This window comes from Bactrocera oleae, chromosome 2 (assembly GCF_042242935.1).
Source record: "Bactrocera oleae isolate idBacOlea1 chromosome 2, idBacOlea1, whole genome shotgun sequence".
NCBI classification, from domain to species: domain Eukaryota; kingdom Metazoa; phylum Arthropoda; class Insecta; order Diptera; family Tephritidae; genus Bactrocera; species Bactrocera oleae.
The window spans coordinates 3,543,809-3,565,438 of record NC_091536.1 but is presented as its reverse complement, the minus strand read 5'-3'; the positions used below and the strand labels follow the sequence as shown (position 1 = coordinate 3,565,438).

At 32.3% G+C, this 21,630-nt stretch overlaps 1 protein-coding gene across 10 annotated transcripts in view; it reads right to left on the bottom strand.

Moving 5' to 3' along the window:
• LOC106623695 (uncharacterized) overlaps positions 1–21,630 on the bottom strand; it is a 99,325-nt gene that overhangs the window by 26,467 nt on the left and 51,228 nt on the right. For all 10 annotated transcript variants that reach the window (XM_070107064.1, XM_036373578.2, XM_014243299.3 and 7 more), the window contains one exon: positions 1,945–2,032. The gene's annotated coding sequence lies outside the window, so the exon portion shown is untranslated. The remainder of the gene's footprint in view (positions 1–1,944; positions 2,033–21,630) is intronic.

Genomic DNA, 21,630 nt, shown 5'->3' with positions numbered 1-21,630 from the left:
AAAACTCACTGGCGACTTATCCGGTTTAAAAAAAATCTAAAAAAATAAATTTGCAACTAAATAAATCAAATCTGAATTGCTAAATTCACTAAACGCGCAGACCGCAAAAAAAACCCGAGATTACATATATGCAATCAACAAACAAGTGCAGCGTCAACAACAAATAAAACTAAAAATAAACATACGAAAACGCATATTTAACCGAAAATGGATTTAGCAATTGCCAAAAGTGCACACAACACGCAACGGAGGCAGTCGCCAAGAAGTGGGTCAACATTACGCTGGCCAAAAAGTGCGACTGTGGAGGCAAAAAACGCGAACAAAAATCAATTGAAGTGAAATGATTAAGTAAAAAAAAAACTACTCAAGAGACCCGAAAGAGAACATGTTTTATAAAGTTTAAATTTTTTACTGCAACAAAAACAAAGAGTGCATGCATTAATTTTCATAAAAGCACTGACGCTGCCGCAGGGCATTCCAATGCGCGTTACTCGGCGGCGCTGGGTGTCACAGCTCCCAAGAAGTGTTTACATGCAAGTTGCCGTTGCTGCAACACACCTTTCCACTGACCAGTTTTCGCTGAATGGCCAAACGTGCGGATATGCAATAATTGGCAGCAACAACAGCAGCAGCGGCGCGTTGCAACATACAATGCTAACACACAGAGAAAAAAAAAACACGAAAATGCAAACAATTTCGAAAAATGGGCACAAAAAAGAGGACGCAATAACGCCGATTATTGCACGCGCAGTGGAAAATTGCTTTGCTTGCCAGCGACGGGCGTGCTGTGTGCCAACAACATGTTGCACATGCATTATTGCTCGCAAACTGATATGCAATATGCGCCCAAGCGGTTGAAAAGTTTATGTAGTCTGAGAATTTCTAGTTTGATGCATTTATACTTGTATACTTTCATGGAGCCTAAGCTGTGAAAAGAACTAAAGTATGATCGCTTAGAGTTCGTAAACCTAAAAAAAGTTGTTAGTTAACCTCAAGTCAAACAAAAAAGGGTTCCATACAAGACCTTAATTTTGATCGTTCAGTTTGCATGGCAGCTATATGCTATAGTGGTCTGATATCGGCGGTTCGCACAAATGTGCAGCTTGGGAAGAAAAGGAAAACTGAGAGACTAGTTCGCGTATATACTCGTACAGACAGGCAGACGGACATGGCTAAATCGACTCAGCTCGTCACGTCTTTTATATATGTATATATTTTTAGGGCCTTCGACATTTTCTTCTGGGTGTTACAAAGTTCGTGGCAAACTTAATATACCCTTTCAGGGAATACAAATTATACATATTTGAACGACCTAAGATATAGTTCCTTCACTACCTAAGACTTTTCTATAAGCCAGTTAACATGGTATTGATTGCCTTAAAAAAAGTACCTTCTAAAGCTTCATATATGATGTGTTGTCAATTTATAATCATCTTATACGTATATACATATCTCAAGACATCATATATTATAGAATCATAATAAGAAGTTCTTTGACCTGCTTAGTAAAATCATATAAACATTCGCTTTGAATCATAAACTTCCGTTTATAATATTCCTCCACTGCAAGTAAAATATGTTTATTTCAAGCGTAAGTGGAATATGTTGCAACCTTCTAAGGAAAATAGAATAAAATTTGGTATGGACCAGCATGTTACATACAATCAAATTCTATCTAGTCGGTCAAAGGTAATATAACGGCTTGACTCTGATCTCCCTACAACGATTACGCGTAACGATACTTCTAGTTCAGGTTCTAGCTCAATGCACATTCTGGTCTATTTGCTCTTAGGTAGTTACGAGTTTCTTTGTCTTTTTATCGTGTGTTTTATTGGAATATCTCGATAAGGTTGAAATATAGCAAAGTACTATATATGCTGATCGATTATCGATTATTTACAAAAAAAATATTTTTTGTCAGTTTAAATTATACTAAGTACTTACATTTTTATTGTGAAGCTCCAACTAAAACTTATTTTACAAAGGATCCCGCAAAACACTGGCTTTAAATAACTTAGTAGCAATATTTAGTCTGAAAATAAAATAAAAAATAAAACGTTTTCCATTAAAAGCAAAGAAAAATGGAAAAAATTAAACTTTAAATTTTTATTCCCAAAATCGGTATTAAAATTTGAAAATCTAATTTGTAATTCCAAACCTAATCATAACGATATTTTGTTAAATATACTTAAATTGGGAGTAAACATTTTAAATTAATTTTTAATCCAAGAGAATTGGGATTAAAAATTGAAAATTCAATAATAAAAACATCTAGGATTAAAAATGGAGAAAATATTTTTTAAATTTAAAATATCTTTAAAATTAAAATTTGGAATAAAAAAGTATAGTTTTAATTATTTAATTAATCATAATCCCAAATACCGGATTGAAAAATATAAAAAAAAATGTAATCTGAAGCTAGTATAATTGAAATTAAAAAAAAAATAGTTTTAGAATTTCAATTGTGTCGCCTTTGCGTTAGTTAAAAGACTTCAGCTGGAAAACTATGATATATAAATTTCAATTAAAAACTCTAACAATAAAGTCGTTCGTCTTTTCAGAATCTCACTCTCTAATGTAAATATTTTTTATTTTAATAATACTTTTTCTTTAAGCATAAACATGTAAAGATTATTTAATTAAAAATGAAAAGCAATATTCAATTGTAATCCAAAGTTTAAAAGTGAAATTTCTCGATTGGCTCGATACGACCCTGTTGGAGATCGTAAACTAACAACGAGAAAAAAAAACAACAAAAAATAAAATGAATAATGAAGTAAAAATGCATTGCAAGCTGAAAAATAATTCACACACTGATCGAAGTGATTAAGTTAAAAAATAAAACAATAGAAGTATATATGTATGCCATTCCAGCTGCCCACACGCTGCTGCTGGCCGAGCGTTCACTCATTCACTTCTTGGCCGGTCGATAATCAGTGGCGCGGTCAACCAAAGCCTGAGAAACAAATGAGCTGCTTGTAAGCCAAAGAAGTTGGTCGCTGCAGATTGTATTCGGCCAAGCGCTTGGCCTTACTAAATTTTCACAACAACACGGGTAGCGCGCGTTAAGTCAAAAGTCAAATTTTTAAGCGTGAGCAAACACTTGCAAGCGGGCACACACATACACACAGGTGTATTAGTTTAGAAGTGTGAAGTGCTTGTGAGCAGCCAAAGGAAAGAGAATTATGATTGCAGCAACAATTTTCAGCAACATTTGTGTGCTTATTTATGTATGTATGCATATTGTAGATGCAATTTTATATATATACATACATATGTCTGTATGTATCTATGTTCATATCTGAATATATATGTATATCATATCAAAAAAATCCAGAATTTACGCTATGACTAGGAAAAGCACTCTAGCACATACTTAAGCAAATAAACAAGTAGTTTTAACAATAACAACAATTACAAAAACATCAATAATTTCATAGCAATAAAGTGCAGTGAAACTTTGGCATAAAATTGCCAAGAACAACAAGTAAAGAGACCAATTGATTTGTACAACAACAATGACAATTATATACTCTTACATATGTATAAATATATTTGTAAGCGTGTGGGTAAGTATGTCTGAAAGCTTCAAGCGAAAAATTGCTACATCAGCGCGTTTGAATGAATGAATTGCATACCAAAGAGTTAACGAAGCGACCAAACGATCGGCCGTTCGACCGCCGAACAGTCACCTACCCACCATCATTTGGCGAATGTAGCAGAAGGCGCACACACACACATCTATACATACCATGATTACTTGATTCGAATGGTGCTCGGCACACATTTGCCAATAGAAAAGCCGCTAGTGCCAAAATAAAAACAATAACAACAGAAACAGCAACAAATGGAACAATAAAGCATAAATAGTAAACAATGTATTGCAACAAGAAAAACAATCACCATTAGACGCCATTAAGTTATTTGGCATGCAGCTGCCGTTGCAGTTGCTGTTGCTGGTGTTGCTAATGCAATTGTTGCTGCCAATACGAGTACCTTAGCAAATATAATTTTAATATATATATGTATGTGTAAACGCCATTTGGGCCATTTGAACCTTCATACGTTCCATGATGTAAACAATAATATGTAGGTGTGTATGTGTGTGATAGTAAATGCTACTCACAACTGTCATTTGGCGAATGGATGCTGCCGTCTGCAGGCAAATAAGTAGATATGTATGTGTACCACTCGTTGAAGTAGGTAATGGAATTTGGACGCCACTATTTTGCAATACAGCTGTGTCAGCTCTGGTAAACTAAAAAAGTTCCACATGGGGTGCAATTTATTAGGTGCGAATCCATAAGTGGGTTAAAATATTTAAAAACTAACATTTTGTGTCATGTTGAAATTCATTGTGTTGGCGTCAGAAAGATAGTAGAGGATCTCAACATCTCTTATAGATCATCTCAACCATTTTAGTTAATGTCTTATGTATAAAACGCGTTAATGCCAGACTTATACTAAAAATCCTGGATGCACCCTCATATTATAGTATTATATTTAATCAAGGCTCAGCCACCAAATTCGGCAGATTTGGCTCCCTTTGACTTTTTCTGTTTTCAAAATCAATTAAATCGAAAAGTTCGGGTAAAATTCGATTTTGAGTTCATATATAAACTTTATATATAAATTATTTTGACAAAACTGTTTTTTTATTTCTCCAAAATGGTATATTTTTTGAAAGTCTTTATGAAATGAAACATCTAATGGGAGTTCGGGAAAGGTTTAACGCCATTGATAATGGAAGGAGAAAAAGAAAGAAAGAGTGAGAGAGCTGCACAGTAAGTGTTGATACCTTAGTGAGGGAAGCATTAAGTGGTTTTCAATGCGAGTCTTTGAATTGTGTTGATTTGTGTAATAAATTCTTTTTAGAATCAGTTTATTAATTTTAAATTTTCATACAAAATATTTTGGAGTGTAATATTAGTGTGTGCTGCTTTTGCGATTTTAATGTAATTAAAATGAGTGAAAAGTAGGCTACAGGGGACGCAGTGCAGCCGAGGTTTGCTGTCGAATATATTGAAATTGTTTGTTGCAAAAAAAAAATTGGGTTTGCTTGTGTTACAATAACATTGATTTTAAACCTTTCATGTTTAGAATTTACATATTATATAATTCAATCTATAAGAGATATTTAATGTTGTGTCTCTCTCTCTCATGCGGAAATTCTGCAAAAGGCCTGCATGGCATACAATGTTCAAAATATTGTTTTTGCTATTTTTGTGGTGCATTCATGCAACATACATGTCTCTGCATACCAAATATTTGGTCGCAGAAATTGCGTTACGCTGGATTGAATGCTAAGACCCTATTGATCATGTTGCTTTGGCATTGGGCCATACTGTTCTTGCTGTTGTTGCGCTGTATGAAACACCAACAACGGCAACAAGAATAGGCAATTGAAGTTTTTGCTGAGCTAAAACACTGTTAAGCTGCTCGATTTGGACCACGCTTCACCGACTTGTGCCGCTTTTGGCCGTCTACTGCACGATTGTAAAAAGTGTTTGTTTTGTTGTTGTTGTTATAATTATTTGATGTTACCTAAACCACTTGTACGCTCAATTCGTTTTATGTTCGGTTTGGTTTGGTATTTTGAAAGCTTTGCCTTTTTGTATGCATATTTTTTTTGTATTTTAGGCACAGCAGTTGTTGTTGTTTTAGTATGTTTTTTTTCTAGATGCCTTGGTTTTATCTTAATTATGTTTGTTATTGTGGTGACCATGTTTTTGCTGCTCGCTCTTGTCCATTTTGTTGCACTACTTTAGCGATCACTATTGCCACTGTGGCTGTTGTTGTTATTGTAGTTGCTGTTGCTGTTTCAAATGTGTTATTAGTGTCGCATCGTTCCACTGTTACGTGAGAAAATTTGTAAGTCAACATTTTAGTTGCGGTATTTTTTGCCGCAAATTGCTTTTACGCTGCCACTAAGGTGTATGTGTATGTGTATGTTTGCATGTGTGTACAGGCATGAATTTGGTCAATAGCTTTGCCAGGTTATCTTTGCACATTATTAGTTAGTTTCGTTGTTGTTGTTGTGTTGCTATATTGTTCTAGCTGTGTGCTCAACTTACCGCAATCGCTTGGCACGTTTACTTCGTGTTTTGCGTTTGATTGTTTGTTATTGCTGTTTTTCTACGTTCTTACTGCCTTATAATTTTGTTTTTTGTTTTATGATTTTTTCTGGCTATTAGCCATTTATTGATTTAAATTCGTTTGCACAACTTTGCCGTGTGATGCAAACTGAAGTTCGTCCAAAGTTGGGCTTGCCCCACTCTGTTATTTGGGTGTACACACGCATACATGTGTAGATAGTTAAGTATCTGCATATACATATATCATTAATGAGTGTAGAATATGCGCCAAAGCGTTAGATTTCGAAAATATTAACCGCGTCTGTAATTTAGCACGAATTACTCGTAAATATTTTTCAAAAAAATTAAATGTACGCGTCATACGTAATTGCATAATATACGTATATTAAATATAAATTATAGTTATTCATTCACGTTTTTGAAATAAATATTTAATAATTATTTGAAGCATTATATTTTTTAAAATTTTTTTTTTAGCATTTTGTAGTTAGACCCAACCTCCATTAGACACGTGTATAAATCGAATAGATTTTGAGCAAAGGGTACGTAGGATGTGGAATATTTAGTACCAAAAAAATTGACAAAAAGAATACTATTTTTGACCAAAAAATTCCGCTGATATAAAAAGTGGTTTCGAAAATATTATCTGGTCTATACGCAGGAAGAAGCTATATATGAAGATCGAAAACTATGACAAATAGGCTGTCATTGACGACAAATGAAAAAATCCATAAATTGAAGTTGGATGATCGAAAAATGAATCTGCTCAAAAAATCGGACACTCAAAAAGTATCACAATAACGTGGGTATACATGAATATGTAGGTATGCTAAACTTCTGTCCAAAGTGGTTGCCGATCGGGCTCATAGTCGATAGGCCGCAAATAATTAGAGTTTAAGAAAAAATTCTCCCAAAAATAAATACAACGAATTTTTGAATTTTGGGTAAAAAATTAGATTTTCAGTTTCAATATTGTATTTAACAAAACTTTTAATTCCGATTTTGAGATTAAGAATTAAAAATCTAGTTTTTAAACCAAGATTGAATACCCAATTTTTTAAAATTTTAATTCTAAAACCAGAATAAAAAATTTATTAAATATATAAATCGCTTGAATGTATAAGATTGCCGACCAATGATTTAATGTATTGGCATCTGTGCTAGCTCTAGATCAAAATAGTAGAACTTCGACGCAAACGCAAAAAAATTGAATTTTTTAAACAATTTATTTTCTTAATTTTTGAATTCATATTCTTGGGATTAATATTTTTTATATTCAATCCGGTATTTGTGTTTAAAGATTTAAAAATTGTTGTTAAGTAAAATTTTTGGGATTAAACAAAAAAATTAATTCAAAACTCAATTCAATTATTTTTTTTTCCATTATTTGCAACTCAGGTATTGACCTAACGACCTGAAATAAATTAAAAACGTTTTGATCTCTTTATGAGTTTTCCTTGAATATTACCATTTGATTGAATATCTAAACAGTTAGTGCGTGAGTACAGTTATCCACTCTCGGAAGTTTCGTATTGTGATTAGTTGCACTTATATAGCATACATTTCAGCGCGAAATATTTACATTGTGTGCTGTAATCATAAAAATGCGAGTATGACAATTTTACGATCTCAATTAAAAACTAAATGCGTCGATAAAAATTAAAACAATTTAATTTATTTGTTTATTGACTTCCTCATTCAATTGTTTTGATACAAAAACTTAAATAAACGCGATGATTATAAACGATTTGTTGACTTCTAGAAAATGTATGCCAAATGGAGGCATTGAGATAATGCAATTACTAATTTTTCATATGTACATATATATAAAATATACTATTAACTATTTCTCTCTATAATATTTGTTTTTAAAGCAATTTATTATGTATATTCAGTTATTTGTCTAAGTGCGACTCAATGTCGTCAGCGACGATTGAACGGAATTCGATTATAATAAAATCACTTAAAATCACTAATGTTAGCTGCAAAGACAGGTACATACATTATGGTAAGTACATTAAGCATCCTATATACGTCTAACGGAATCTCTTTTAGGGGGGGGTTTCTTAAAGTTTTACAAATAGCTCAAATCGCTGACTTTTTGATTAACTATATTTTCAGAAAACATTTTTTTCGAAAAGAGCACTTAATATTTCTTAAGTCGTCGTCAAAAAAGACACATAGTATGCAAAAAATCGCCTTCTATGTAGTAGTGGCTGAATATTCGATAGACAATACTACATATTACTCAATATCAGCAAGTTCAATTCAATCAGCTCTATCGATTTATCTTGAAATGTGTTTTCCTCAAAACTATAATTTTCAAACTGGCTGCAGTTGTAAAAATTTTAAATTTTTAACAACCGTAGATTATTGTGTAGGCAATCAATAGCTTACAGATTTATAAAAATTTATTTTTTTTTCTACTAGAAGACGAACGAACCATATCTCTAAACAAAAGTCTTTGGGGACATTAAACATTTATCTTGCCAGTAATTATTACGATATATGTATAAACATAGGAATATATATGTATATTAGATTATTTCTTGAAATAATGATTAACGAAGCGAAAAATTACTCAATAATTATGACTAAAAAATGTATGAATGAATTTCATCAAGAAATAATTGTTATTCTGGGTATCTAAAACAAATAATATTTAGGCAGTGGTGGCACTTATACAAAAATTCTATAGTGAATGTAGTTTTCAATATAGAACCTAAAAAAGATATCATAATGTATTCTCAAAAACAGTTGAAAAGCATTATTCTTATACTTTCTAGGATAACTAATACTGTGCTACTCGGTATTTCCATGTATTAAAATTTCTCGGTTAGCTTATTTTATTAGCAGAATGCGTCAATAAAAAGGGGACTATGAAAAAAGTTCGAAATTATATCCAAGACACATAATGTACAGTACAGCTTAAACATAAAAAATAAAGTTTTTATATGCCTGCGCATTAAATTTGATTTTTTCGACTTAATACGAAACGAAAAGAAATCACTGATATACATCGAAATCAAATAAATACGAAGTGAAGTGGTGTAATGTAATTGGTGTAGGACATAATGATCACAAGTGTGGTAGTGCATACTAACGGATATGAGCAGAGAACGGAAATGCGCTGTCATGGGTGATTACATAACATAATACAATATATTGATCTATGCAAGTGACAAACATACATTCTAGGGTATATGTACGTAAGCATATGAACTTACGATATACAATGAACATAAGCCTACACATGGAACATAAGTAAATATATTTACTTACATACAAATCTGCAATAATATAATATTACATATATAATGTATGATTAAATTTAGGTATTCCAATATTTATAATTTGAAATGTTAAAATGAAATGATATTGAAACAAAATGCTATTAAAATTCAGTTGGAACAAATAAGATATGCACGAAATTGGCGAACAACAACAAGTAGACTGCTGTTACAACAACAAGAAAAAACCTAATAATTAGGACTGACTGTAGTAGTTATGCCTAAAATCCATTTAGAGCAATAAACTGCCTACATGCATACTTATCAAGCCAAAGAAGTGCACCAACCTCAGCTGACAACTAAAGTAACAGACGTGAGCACTGATTTGTTTACAAATTATACGAAAAACATTAACTTTTACTTAATTAGATGGCAATATGCATAGCGAGTAATAGCAGCAGCCCTGTAGGAAAAAATTATGCCAAATTATGCCACGAATGCCAAAAAAAATCCCATATTGTCGAAAAATTATTAAATTCACGAAAAACTACCAAACTACTTATGATTACTAACTCCGACTCTTTTAGAAATAAAGGATTGAGCATTTTCTCCTCAACAGATATGGTATATATTTTTTTACTTGAGCTTTTCGCCAATTAAACTAGAATTATAAGAATATAGTGGGGGTGGTGGGAAAGGGTCTCTTAAAGATAATGTTACGCATTGTACTTTATTCACTCGACATTTAGATTGACCATTCATAAGGTCTTGTTACATAGCTCCACCTACACTAAATAGGATATGAAACCATAAATACATAATATAAGTATAGATGATAGGTAAGGGTATTTAACAATTTTTCTATTTATTTAAAGTAATTTGAGGCATTTCCCTTCTGGTAAAAGAAAACTGCATTTAAGAAAGGATATCTAATTTAATAGTCAGCACGTTTCAAAGATTTCTACGCATCTTCAGCATTACATTTTACTCTGTCTTATCTAATTTTGGTATTAATTTTTCAGTTCATTTTCAATACAAAGGAGTATAGGATACCCCAGTAAAGTGGCATAACCGCTTGCTATTTCGTTTGTACTAAGATAATGCCAGTATCTTTAAATTATGCTATTTGTTTGTTCTATTCGGCACTCTACAATATTTGGCAATTACCTTTCACTTTGTAAAAATGTATTTGCATTATTAGTTCTTATTGCGTTGGGTCCACCTCGAGCGACTCGATTTCTGCCAATTATTTTTCAGAAATTTGTTTTTCCTTTGGCACGATTGTCAATGGCAATAGTCACACATACATACATGCACACTTAAATCTACACGTCGGCCTTTGTTTGTTATATATTAAAATTCCAATCACCTCGATTTGGTAACAATATCTATTTTTTTAGTGTGCTCATGCGCTATGAATTTCAATTATCTAAACACATGAACATACTTTGGTATAAACGTATATAATATTACTGCTGAAATTCGATATATTCCCTAGAAAACCACACTTATGAGAATGCAGTTAGAACCTATTAGAGCAAACCTATAGAAAATATGAATGCCAATTCAAGCGAACTCACTCATCTAAAGCAATTTATTATTGCGCCTTGCAATGACTCAAGCAGTCGTCATAATTTCTATATAGTCACCGAAGTAATTCGTGGTTATAGGTGTCAATGTGCTAAACCTTGTGCCAGCCATTCCTGACTTTATAAAGGTACGTGAAAACTCGTGTGTAGCTTGCAAAAACAAAATCAAAAAATCGCTTTGAATTATTGGTTCTTATTGCTAGTTTTTACCATATAAAAATCGGATATATTGATGTACGAGTTTATAACTTAAGTATACACATTTTAAAGAAATTACAAGCAACCGTTTGAATCGCAACCTTTGTATGAATCCATGGAACACCTTGAGATGTCAAATTCGATATAACTAAATTGCGAGCATCTTTTAAACCAATGTCTGTTCTATGTTTCTATTCTATTACGTACACCAAAAGTTTAAGGACAACAACTGATATTTGACCATGATGGATTCCACTCATAAATGAGACAAAACATCCTTCGGCTGGCTGCGTGCTTATGCTTACTCTTATACAGGAAACCGTCAAAGAAAAAGGAAGAGCTAAGTTCGGATGTAACCGAACATTTTATACTCTTGCAACTTGCAAGGATACCTCAAAAGCACTTTTTGTACAAAGTTTTATCCGAATATATAATATATTCATTGGTGCTTGATTTTTGTACTGGTAAGTAAAAGAATGATATGGAATTTTAAATTCTACTATATAGGAAGTGTTGTAGTCTGATGCCGCCCACAATGTGATATAGGATCGTCAGGATAATATTATATACCGAATTTGGTTGAAATTAGTTGACTAGGTCCGAATAACTATGCATAATAAGTCGAGGTCTTTAACTACATTGGAAATTTTATTTTATTTTATTTATAAAATGTCAAAAAAAAAAACGCTAAATTAAAATGTAATAAAGTACGGTAATAATTTGCTTCGATTCAAGTAAATATTACTCAAAATAGTACTCGTGTATGCTCCAAGACCATCCTGACAGCGCTTAAAATAATATTTATACACGTTTGTGGTTATTGACTTACATAACTGTTTATTATGGCAAATGTTTGTTTTTTTTTAACCGAAAATTACAAAATTTTACGCAGAAGGACAACTACCCACCGGCTGTCCCACTTACCACCTAACCGCCGATAGTCACGTGCGCAGTGTTATGCCAATAGTAATTACCATAATATATGTGCATATGTACACCATTGCATATACATATTTATGCATTTTTACATTTTCATTCCTATGAATAAATATATTTTTTCAATTATTGCATTGACGTTAATAATAGCATTTGCAATAAGTTGTTGGCGCTGCTGCTGGTCTTATTGTTAGTGTTTTTGTAGCAGTGTTACATATTATGTTAAATATTGTATTGAATAGTCACAGGCAAACATTTAAACTTGCCTCGACAGCAAATACCACAAATGACGCAACAATTTGCATACAATGTTATTTGTTTATCATTGGAACGTGGTTGCCATCTGCTGTGGTTGCCAATTAAAAATTAAAAAATACAAGTATATATGTTAATTCGGTAATAATTTGGTTACCGCAGCTTTAAGACATTATGTCACAAGAAATGCTGTGCTGAGTAATAAAACGATATGTGTATTGTACCGTAAGTCAATAAAAGTCAGTCATAAAAGTCTATTATTCCGTATCTTGATAAAACATTCTTGAGAATAGCTTAGATCTACTTGCGTATAAACTAGTAGTAACTTATTTTTATTTTATTCGACTGTAGCGAGTTAGGCTGCGAAAAATTGTACATTTAGAAAGTCTTTACTGTTATTTGACCAGAATAGGTAATATGTAAGATATATTTGGCGGTCTTTGCAATGCTTTCTTAAAATCACTGCTGCTCCTACTATTGTTGTTTGTTTAAAATGTCATCATAATTAAATTTGACAGCTATATGTCATATTAAATTTAAATAATTTTAACTTCCATAAATATCTTAATCTAGCCACACCAAGCCATTCATTTTCAATTCAATTGCATATTTGCCATTTACCTGTGTTTAACTTTCTGCAGAATAATTTAATTCAATATGTGAATATGCTAATAGCACGGCTGTTCCATATGTATATAGTATATACATGTATGCACATATATGCATTCTATAATCCTATATGTGTATGTACTTATGTAGATTTTCAAATTGTAAATTAAATAAACAGAATTTAATTTGTTTGGTTGAGAGAGTTGTTCTTTGTATCGGCATACAAATTCTTTTAGCATATGCCCGTGAAAGAGTCTTTCCTACGTTTTGTTTGCGTAGAATGTTCAAATATTTGGCAATTTTTCGACCAAAAGGAATTTGTCGAGAATTGTTTTGCAAATTTAAATATTATTAAGAAACTTATCTCAAAAGTACCACCTTCATTGAAAGTAATTAAATAGGAAAGTAAAAGAAGTATTTTTGCTGCAAATGTACATCGTATATTGGGTATCCAGAAAATAGGTTGGATCAACTACATGCAGTGAGGTGACTTGCACTCAAGTCGTAATGGACATCGGAACTGCGAATTTCAGATGAGCTAAAAAGTTTTGCAATGAGGGCATTCTCAAAATGTGGCCATGCCAAAGGAAATATATACGTCGACAGAACGATCGCTGTTTGTTTTATAATTATAAAAGCTCTCCAAAATTTCGGGACTTCTTTCTTTGCTATAAATATTTTGTTTAACAGCAAACGGTCTAATCACGTAGAAAAGGGTTAGAATTCTGACTAAACTAGAATAGCATAAGAAGACTAAAAGATTGGTAAGAATGATTCTAAATATGCAGTAGAAATAAAGCCGTATATTTATATGAAGTATTGTATTATAAAGCTTGATCAACTAGTTGACTTGTTTAGAAGTGCAATATCATTATTTCGAGAAGCCCGATTAAATAGTTTTGATGTGTTTTTAGCACGAATGTTTGAAAAGTCTCATGGTCGTTTAGGGTAAAAAATTTCCAGAATACTCTTCAAATGTGATCCTTTGCAAGGTTCCTGGACAAAGTTGGTAATGATATTTCAACCTATTCAGGTGTCGAAAAACGTTTATTTTTACGTATGGAAATTAAAAGCAGTCATTCGGTGCCAAGTCAACACGTCATACGGTGGACGACTTTTCAAATCGATGTTTTGAGTGCGCAAAAAAGCAGTTGTTTCAGTCGATGTGTGAGAGCTCGCATTGTCGTAGTGAAGAGTGGTCCGTCTTCGGCGGTTCGGCGTCAAATGGTTGTTTACTACTCAGAATTTACTATTCTGCGTTGTTCTAATGGTATGACTCCGACATATCCAGTCTTTCCAAAAAGAGGCAGCCATTCGCTTCACGATTAATCACTTGTCACGATGTCATAGAAGTGTTTCAAAACACCACTATGATATTTTTTTAACATCTCTCGCGATCAATCGACACGAGCCTTTTTTTGAGCGATTGACAAATTGTTCCAACGTGAACAAATTTTGTTTACAGTCAAATGTTCATGCAATATTGAATGAATGCTGGTCCCACTAATGCTTATAGTTGTTGCAATATCAGTCTGTGCACATCATCAATAGTTTCCGGAACAATAACTGATTTTGGACGACTTTCACGAAATGCGTCTTGGAGTGATCCACGGCCTCGTTTGAATTTACCATACCATCAAAAAATACTGGACCTTGATAAAACTTCATCGCCAAAATTTTAATAAGGTTCATTGAGTTAGTAGAAAACTTGCAAGAAGTGGAACTTGGGTGAAGTTCAAAAAGTATCCATAAGTGTGTTTATTTGTGTTTATCAGTAATCTAAAATAAAACCGATTTATGTAAGTTTGAGTTGGGGCAGCCGTCGTTAACGAATTTCGATGGAAATGAGGAAAAGAGAGTAACCGCATTACGACGCTCGCAAAACAAACGGTAACTAAATTGCTAGCAATATTATTTACTAGTTATTATTATACAATTTTCGAGTCATTTCTGCGCTCCCAACACTGCCAATGCCTGCCAATCGTAATTATTGCCATACATGTAACAGTAATGAACGTTACTTCGTGGCATGCAATGCGTTTACTCACTCATGTTGTCCGCAACTTTTTGATTTGTTTGGCGATTTTCTGGCAATTATAATTTTAAAATAATTTGTATTGCTGAAAACTATTTCCATGCAATTATTTTTCGTTACATACTCGTGGTGTGCATTATTAGTGTTGTTTACGATTTGCTAAAAACTGATTTATGATTTTTTTTCACAAATTACCATTATTTCGCTGACAACTTCCTGTGTTTCATTCACTTGCATGCAAGCGTTTTTCGCAATTGCATGGAAAATTCTGACTCGCCCAACCGCTCATACAAGTGCTCAGCACTGAGCGCGTTGCTGTAGCGTTATTTTCAATGGGTTTGCATGCGGTATATTTTTCGTTTTCGTCAATGAGTTATGACTCCGTGTAATCACTTTGTTGTTTCCTGTTTGAAAAATATGTTTATTGCTTCTGCTTTAGAAACAAAGTGTTCAATTTTAGTAAAAAAAAAAAACTTTTGTCACTTTATTTATTATTTATTTGCAGCGCAAATAGAACAATGGAGAATATTACAAGCAACTATTTATTTAGTCACATGATATGTCATAAAAATTCTGCTACAATTTATTTTTGAACAATTGTCCAAACTATGACAATCCATTCCATTCATTCCATTCATAACCAGTCGAACAGGCAGTCATAAAAGTATGCAAATTAGGTGCGCGTAAAATTTCACTGCAACGCGCGTACTTTTTTGGAAAGTATGAAGAAATATGCAAGCAAGCACTATATATGTATGTCCGTCGGAGCACATTTAAACCTATGGTATGTATGACCAACATAAGCATAAACACGTAAGTGAACCGTAAAATATGCTACGTACTTAAGTAAAAGCAAATAAAAGTGAAAACTCTCACTTGGCAAACGACAATTTAAAACGAAAAAGAAAATAAAGTCCAGCAACAATTTCTACAAACTTCTACAATACATTTCATTTTTGGTGCGCATTGTGCGATTTCAGCGATTCGGTCGACAGTCTGGCAAACGGAAAGACGGATTGCTGACAAGTCGTCATTGCGCTGCCTAGTCGCTTATATATCGTATGCGTACTCGTACGTATGTTATGTATTGTATATATTTTTTGACGTGAGTATAAATCGGTGTGGTTTGGGACGTGCCAAGTGAAATTCCTGACAAACTGATAACCGGTCAGCAGACATTCTCGAAAAGTTGCAGCCAAAGAAAATAGTAGTCAAAGAAAGTTAAGATGTCAGTAGAAATTTGCAACCGATTTATTTAATTTATATTTTTTGGTTGAGAAAGTGGTGCTTAAATTACACAGGTCATCGTACACTTTTTGACGACTGTTACCTTTGTAAATATGGTTGGAAAGTCAACATAATGATAATGATATGAGCTTGACTTAGATTTGATACTTTTATTAGGTATGTTTTCCTTAAGATTTCAGTCCTAAAATTCGTTCCTTTATTTTAAAACAACAGAAGGAAAAATTATAGGAAGCAGTCTGCAAAATTTACTAAACATTTCCATCTAATAGATAAATTGAATATAGCACAGCAGAATATCATAAAAATAAAAATTACTTTACCTTCCGTTTGCATTTTTATATAAGTTTATTAATAGTTTAAGTTCGTAAGGTTTTGAGAAGTAATTAGGTGAGAAAAAATGTATCAGGTAAATAGCTCTTGAGTAAATAATTTTATTTACGGCAAAACTCACATATATGTTAGCCTGTTCCAATTACATCTGGAAAAATAATCTATACTCTACAATTTTTTGCTTTGAAGCATTGTGTAACTCTTTATTTTTAATTTTTTACTCACCGCCTACACATTAGCTATAAACACGCTATTGCGCTTTTCGTAATGTAATCGTAATACAATGACCCAACTGATATATAATCTTCTGTAATTTCGCACAGATCGTCAAAATATTAAACAACACACTTTTTGCTAAAAAAATTTCCAAAACAGCTATTAAAAGCATGCGAAATTCTCATCTATATGTTTTGCTTTAAACGCTCTCGTGTTTTTCTTTATTCCCGGTTAATTGCTGCCAATTTCATTCTAAGTAGAAAATAACTTCATAATAGTGGGTAATATTGTCACACTTATTATTTAAGTACTTAAATTTTTAGTAATTTATTATATTTGTGTATATTTAAGTGACCTTTCGTGTAAACTTCCACGCGAAAGTTTAAAGTGTCAAAAAATTTATTTATTTTTATTTTCTTGTTATTAACTAGTACCCTCAAAAAACGCACGTTGACTTTGGACGAGTAAAAATGTAATGGTCACTTATTTATATATATATATATATACCCTGAACAGAGTTTAGTTATTAAGTTTGCCACGAAATTGGTACCACCTAGAAGAAACGTCGGTGACCCTATAGAATGTATATATATCTAAATGATCAGCTTGACGAGCTGTCACACAGAACTGATAGATCAAAATTGAGCTCTTGTATGGAAAAATTATGTATATGTGAAGGGTATTATAGTTTGGGTGCGTTTTTTCTTGTTTTTTTTTTATGAAACTTTGAGATTTTTTCGACCTTTGAAGTAATTACGCTACAATGGTTAAAATATATTATAATAATCCATTAACTTATGAAGAGTATGAGGTTATAAATATATTTGCGATGTCTTGAAGCTGTTATGTTGCAGCTTTAAAGGCAACACTTCCATCACAGCCACATCTTTGGCTTTCGAAGTAGTAATCGTTTTTATAGATTGTTGAATTAAAAAATATAATTACTATTTTTTTGTGAATTCAACTTGGACAAATGTTTAGTTACGTGGGTGTTTTAAGGCAGGTTGTTTTAATAGATCAACTCGCGTTACACACTTTAGGAATTTAGATTATTTTTTTCAACTTATAATGTTCTTATGGGGTGATATTTTAGAATGTGGTTGTTAACGAGTAGAACTAAGCCTTGTTTTACAAAATGTGTGGCAAATTCAGTCTTTAATTGTGTCATATTGTTGATTAGAGTGGCAAACTTACTAAAAGAAAAAAATAAGAAAAAATTTAAAACTTATTTTTGTGTTGTCGTTAATTATGAATTTTCATAATTTTATTCGTGGCATAATTCGGTATGTAAATAAGTTTAGGCAGTTAAAATCTCGTTAGATAGGTCAATCAAACAAATCGTTCTTTAAAACCATGGTCAGGATTTTCATACATTTCACAATTATGGTCCGAAGGCTTTCCTTTTACTAACTTTGAGAGTCTATAGCGCATATTAGATATAACAATATATAAATAAATTTTTGGTTGGGAAATGCTGCTGTCGAAAAATTTATAAATGTCGTATATTTTTTTGTTCATTTTTGTACTCTTGCAACATGTTGCTACAGAGTATAATAGTTATGTTCACCTTGTTTGTATTATTTGTATTACCTTAAACTATTCGAGATAAGTAGATATAAGGTTGTATATATATAAATGATCAGGATGACGAAATGTATTGAAGACCGGGTGACGATCTGTCGCCCACAAAACGCTATTAATCGAAAACGTATAAAATGCCATAACTGAGCACTAAATTAAGATATAAAACTGTAGTTTGGTACAATGAATTGCATTGGGGAGGGACATCTATGGCAGAAAAAGTTTTTAAACAGTCGGCCTCACCCCGCCCCCTATTAAGTTTAATGTATGATACATATCTTCTAAACTATTAGAGCTGTAAGACCCAAATTTACACAAAATAGATATTTTTGACTCTTCCTTCGACAATATGAAACGTTTTTGTTAAAAACTGTTATAACTGCGATAAATCCATAACTAAAGTCAAAGAAATTAAATTTTACAAACAAAATGGTATAAAGGGGTTTTATAGGAGCCAATGTCAAAATCGGTGGATAGACATGGCAACGCCCACATTTAGCTGAAACCACATATTTTCGGAACTACTCAACCAATTTCTACAAAATTTGGTACGAAGAATTATTTTAATATTCCCATATCATAGTGCAAAAATGGGCCAATTCGGACTGCAACCACAACGTTATCACATTAACTCATTATATTCAATTCTGATTCTTCTGTTGAGTGAATGAATATGAGTCTATGGGATATAAGCCATATATCTCATTTGAAGATGATTTTAATACAATTTTAGTTGACGCGAAGTAAAACATAGTACTAAAACTAAATGCGTCTGTGATATATAACATTACTTAATAATGAATCTTGCATTGTTTCGCAACATTTTTTAATATAAAGTTTTCTAACTCCAGAAGATATTTTCCCTGCTTTGATCCTTGCAAGTTGTAAGAGTATAAAATTTCGGTTACACCCGAACTTAGCCCTTTCTCACTTGTTGAAATATATTTCATTATATCCTGTGACCTCCAAACTAACTAACTAATTTTTACATTAAATTGAACCGGAATTTCAGCAAGCCTATATGTTCATACATATGTATGTATTGGTTGTTTAATTCAGTCTATAGGTTCGTGAACTCTAAGTTCTGAAGCCAAATCCCCACCAAATAGTGATTTAAAACTAATAATTTAATAGCGGTCGCTCTCACCAGTTAGTGTCTTGAATTTTTGTGACATTAAAAAGGTGCTCAGAAACATCTATCAGTCTTTCATAGAGGGGTTATGTACATATACCGTATACCCATTGAAGTGGTACAATAAGCGTTAGAAATAAATGTTTGCCAAAATAAAAGTGCGTATAAAGACAAAATTTTAAATGAGCGAAACCATAAAAAATGTTCAAAAAACCACTTTGGATTGGAATTAACGTAAAAAATACCACAAAACGATTGAATAATTCGCGATTCAAAAAGCGTTTTGATAAAAAAAAATTAACAAAATGGCGGAAACATTAAATTCCAGATATCAGAAACATTACAAAAAAAACTGTTACGTGCAAAATAGCTCTCATAAAAAATCATTATATGGGAAAAGAAAAACTTGATTGTTTTTTTTGTTTTACCTACCCTTTTTAAATAATTTAACCAGCGAAAGCAAGAAAACAAAAAATTAATCAACATGACAAGAAATTATAAACAACAAAATTATAAAATCCAGCAAAAAATGCAAAAAATATTTAGTTAATAATGACAACAAATCAACAAAAAGGAAAAAGTAAGAATAAACAAACAAAAGTAGTAAAATAAAACTATCATTGACAAATCGAGTTGATTTGGCAAAATTACCCGGCAAGTTTTTTACGTACACATAGTATGTAGATATGTATGCACATACATATAGATATATATGTACATCTATTGACGTCACCTGCAGATATACATAAGTATGTAGTTGTGCAAATGGTATCATCGGAGTCTGGCCAACCAGGCGAGCATCAATTCGTACATAAACTATATATGATTGTATGTAGCATACGCACGTAGAGCCGCCGATTTGCGGCTACAACAAAACAAGCTCAGCCTATAGACGTCAGCATATTAAATTAATTTGGCTGTTAATACGCAGCGGTAGCAACAACAAATAAAAGCCGATAAGCTATTGAGCGATGAGCTGGAACACTCAGTGACAGGAATAGAAATACAATATGGGCACAACTAATACATACATACAGGAATGCATATATATTGATGAGGAGAAGAGAGACAATAATGTAGAGACTATTGTGAAGAAAATATATTCATATTCATTACCATTTCTATGATATTTATTACAAAGCGTGTTGATGTCAGCAGCAAAAGTTGCGTACGCCTTTTGAATGGACGTATTATTTGCACATATACATAAATACATACGTGTTTGTATGTGCGCACGTAAATTAGAAATGTTCTATGATAAAAGCAAAATCTATCGGAGCCACATATCGAATGATTATGTAAGTTTACTGGCTATAAAAATTAATGAAACTATGCATGTATACATTTGCTGGTAATCCAACTTATATATGCATAGGTATGGACATGGCAACCCCATAAGCACAACAAACAATATTTTCCAATGTTCGAAAAGTCCAAGTTGAGTGTCCATATATCATTTTCTCAAACTTTATTTCTCAATTTGTGCTCGAAATATTGAGAAATTGTTCGTAGCATTCAGTTGAGATTTAACTGGCATATAAAAAATACCTTTTTATACAATTGTTATAAATTGTCGTTAAGGTTTCAGGAAGCAAGAATGATATATACAAGTAATATAAAAGTTTGAGATACTCTATGTCATAAACGAACTGAATTGTCAAACTTTCATATAAATTGTAAACAAAGCCTTTATGACCTCATGAACCACCATCATCCGTATTTCGTCGTTAATTGTTATCAAAATAAAAAGCTTACTGGGTAATGCTCAAATAAGGAAGATCCATGAGTTTTCGACTTGGCGCTGAGTTGGTGAGCGACGTGATTAAAATATATAAATTCAATCGATGCGTTTGTTGATTTGGAATGTGAATAAGAGTAAAGGAGTAAAGGGAAGTCATTTGAATAATTTGAATTTCAAGAAGAAAGAAATACTCGTAGAAGAAAACTAGAAATCTACAAATATATATTTTGTATTGCGTCCACGATAAGGAAATCTTTATAGCAATAATAATGAAAAACAAAGAAGAGTGGAAATTAAAAAAAAAAGAACTCAAACTTAACAGGTAAGGAAGGTGTCCGGTGCAGGTGTAACCGAACATTTTATATTCTCGCGACGTAAAGTGATATACGCGATTTCCGTATATATTTTAATTAAAAGAAGGAAGTACTGCATCCA